The sequence below is a fragment of the Lissotriton helveticus genome, chromosome 12 (genome assembly GCF_964261635.1).
Source record: "Lissotriton helveticus chromosome 12, aLisHel1.1, whole genome shotgun sequence".
NCBI lineage: Eukaryota > Metazoa > Chordata > Amphibia > Caudata > Salamandridae > Lissotriton > Lissotriton helveticus.
Window position 1 is genome coordinate 443,776,067 of NC_136073.1, and position 3,757 is coordinate 443,779,823.

Sequence of the window (3,757 nt, forward strand, 5' to 3'; positions counted from 1 at the left end):
TGGGCCCCGAGGATTGGGTCTTTGGCCCAATAAATGACTCAGGGAGGGTAGGTCCCACACACTCTCATAAAAAAAGTATCGGACCTGGTGGATGTTGTTCCTGGGGCCCATTTCAAGGCTCAGGAGGGAGGCCCTATGCCCCCATCTACAAAAAAACAAAAATCAGGTCTCTGGGGCCCCTAAATAGCTTGGGGATGGAGGGCTGGAAGTTTCTTCTCTGCCCCCCAAAAATTATCGTGCCGGGATGCCCAGGGCCAAGAAATGGCTCTGGGAGGGTGGTTGTACATCCCCTCTCCCCGAAAAAAAAATTGGCCCCAGGGATGAGATCCCTGGTCCCTTTTGTGGCTTGGGATGGGGGGTCTCAATGCCTCCCTCTTTATTGAAGAGAAAGGCATGGTCTCAGGGAATGGGGACCCTACGGCTTTGAGATGGCTTAGGGACAGTGGTCGCACACCCCCAAATTAAAAAAAAAGAGTAAATGTGAAGTAAGGGGGGTAGCCCAGAGGGCAACGATACCACCAAGCTCTTTTTAAATATTGTGAGAGGACTGCTGGTAGTACAACAACCACCCAGTTACATAAAAAAAAATCTAGAAAGTTTCCTGGGCCATTAAATCCATGACCCCAGAAGGAGAACTTAGCATATTAGTTTTAAAGGTCTCCAAACTGAAGCTGTATGCTGTTCAGCTGGAGTGGGCACCCCTTGTGACTGGTTCTGAAAACTGTTAAAAACATTATTGGAGCTTTATTGAAAATATTTTATAACACTTTTATTAAACATTGCGATGTGTGAATTTATAAAAGATACATTTGATTACAGTTATTGGTGACTTTTTGACAGAGGCATCTTCTTTATTTATGTTGATGTGCTGACTCTAGATAAAGGCAATAGGCTGGCTTTTTATATTTTGGGTTTTTGACGTACAGGAGGTTGGGATAAGGGCCTAGCTGCAGGCCGTATGCCGTGTGCCACTGGAGGATGGCCCCCCGTGTGTAATTGGGTACACGCAAAGAGTTGGGTGCAGGCCCTGCACCCAACCAAATGACACACACAGCAGTGGATATTTTACTTCATGTTAAGAAACCATTGAAATTCACTGAACAAAACAACGTTAAAGTTACTTTATAGTTAGGAATTGTAATAATATCTTTCTTTATATTAAAATATGCCTTAGAAATTCAGTCGAAAGATAAAGGGACATTATCACTGGTTAAAAAAGTTGAAAATTATAGTTCAAACATACGATTTAAAATTTGTAAAACCACTGAAATTAACCAGTATATGTATGCATGGATATTTGCATATGGGCTGGTGGAGAAGTGTGGCTCAATGGTTAGAGCAGGCAGACCTTGATGCAGAGCTCTGGCCAGGGACCAGGATTCGATTCCCGCCTCGGCGGGTCTCCGGCTCATTAATTCCCCTGACTGGATATTCTCGCCTCAGTGCCTGTTCTGATCATGGGTCCCACGCTGCAACTCTGGGCAATAGCTTGCTTAGTCTCCACAACGGCCCCAAAAGCGCTGGGATGCCTGGCTGCACCTGGGGGGTGCCCAGGAGTGGACATTTCCCAAGAAAGCCAGGAAGGGTTCCTAAGCGGTATACGGCAGCGCCGGGACACCTCCGGTGGAGGTAGCTGTGCGCTTTACAAATTCCGACATTTACATTTACATTTTACTCATCAACGACCATGGTGCTATGTGGGGTGAACATGCCATTTATTGGTTGCACTTTATTGATTACTTAATTGTCATATGGAGGGGCTCACAACAAACAGCTGAAGACTTCATGGAGGCAATCAATATGAACAATATGTACTTACACTTTACAGGCCACATAAGTGCAACACAAATAGAGTTTCTTGATCTACAAGTGTTTGTAGGCAATGACAGGCTGGAAACCAGATTGTTCGGGAAGAAGACTGTAGGGAATTTCAGCTGCTATACACATAGTTTCCAGCCAAGCCATTTACAATTCAGCATCCCATATGGGGAGATGCTGAGATTAAGAAGAAATTGTAGTTGCATTTATGGTTGTAAGACCGGTAGGGATGAGATGGTGGGTAGATTTGTGCAGCCTGTCGACACAAGAGAATCCCTTGTCAAAACAGCTGCGAGAGGTGAACTAAAGATTATAATTATTAGACGAACACGTTAAACAATTAGCATATCCTAAATACCCAGAATACTCAATAAAGATAATGATAGACACCTCTAAGATATGCTATTCAAATAAATGAAGTGCAAACTTACATAATATAGAATAAGTATTCCTAATTTATTACTCGGAACTAAGATTGATATTGCACAAAATGATTACTAATTAGCTTGACTTTAAATATTTCATAAAGATAATACAAATACAATTATGCAATATAAGAGAAAAGTTCCATAAACATGATGCGCTAATATCCTGACAAAGTAGTCCTTTAGTGGTGCCAAATAAGACCAATGTGCAAAGTAAACAAACAGCAATCATTTATTTCATACACTGAAAAAGAATGTTATTCTAGTAACAGAAATAAAGTGCAGATTGTGCGTCTCCATCTCAACACAAATCATCCCCAGCTTGTTGTTTAACCTGGAAACAAGTGGAGATCCGCAGATCCACCTACTCCCAGAAATCCTCCCAGAAGGCCAACCAGGACCAAGTTCAACCATATAATCTGGCATTACACCAATTAATCTAATTACTGAGTATTAACCCAGTACAAAAGGGGTGCCAGACCCTGTTACCCTTCTGACAACAAGCGCCCAAGCCATTGTTGAGATGTGGGGGGGTTGGGGATTTAGCCAAGATGAAGCAATACATATTGACCCAGTTGTATGGGCCCAGCCCACAACACGGTCATGAAGACCCAGAACACCTTTGTCCCCTTCTATCCAGGATGTGTATGTGCTCTAGTGTTCGTTGTTAGTATGAATGGTTTAATTGAGTATTATTATGGAGTTTGATTGTATGGTGATATATAGGGGTCGGTTAAGAAAATCACATCTCATGTATTAAAAAATATAGAATTGTTTGTCCATCAATGAAATGTATAGGAAAAATATGAAAAAAATATTTTTTACTAATATGTATGTCTTTTAAAAACTCAAGTGGGAGGTTTATAAGATATTGCAATGCATATGTGAACCACAGCCATGGAAACAAACACAAAATTCTGGTCAATTTCAGGGAGACACTCCTTATACACCCCGAGGAGCATCAGACTTTGTAATATTCTGAATTAATTTAGAAACTTCGATACTAAGGATGTCTAGGGAACTGCTTGTACAAAACATATGAAGCAAGTCTGCTTCGTGGTTATGACATCAGGGGCAGTGGGTACCTACGGAGGTCCCTCATTAGGCAACTTTAGGTGGAGTGTGATATAAGTGTCAGAAATGTTTAATGTGCTGTGCCTCAGAACCTGCCAAACACAGCAGGGTTTGGCCTAGCTCCAAAGACTGAAAAAAGCAGAGATCTGAGGAATCAAGCCTTTTCTGCAATTTGTCTTTATGCATCTCAAGATCACCCGGGAGGGAAGAGCACAAAACACTTTATATTTGACTGATTGTACATTCTTTTTTCCCCCACTAAGAACTCCATCAAAGGAACTTTGAAAAACCCACTTGGGCCTCCATATTTTTTAACCAGAAAATCACAAACCTGTAGGCATTAAAAAATTTCCTCCCGGTTGATATTAAAATCGGCCCATAATTCATCAAACGAAACTATGTTCTTTACCTGAAAGAAATCCCCTAGTCTCAAGAGCCCC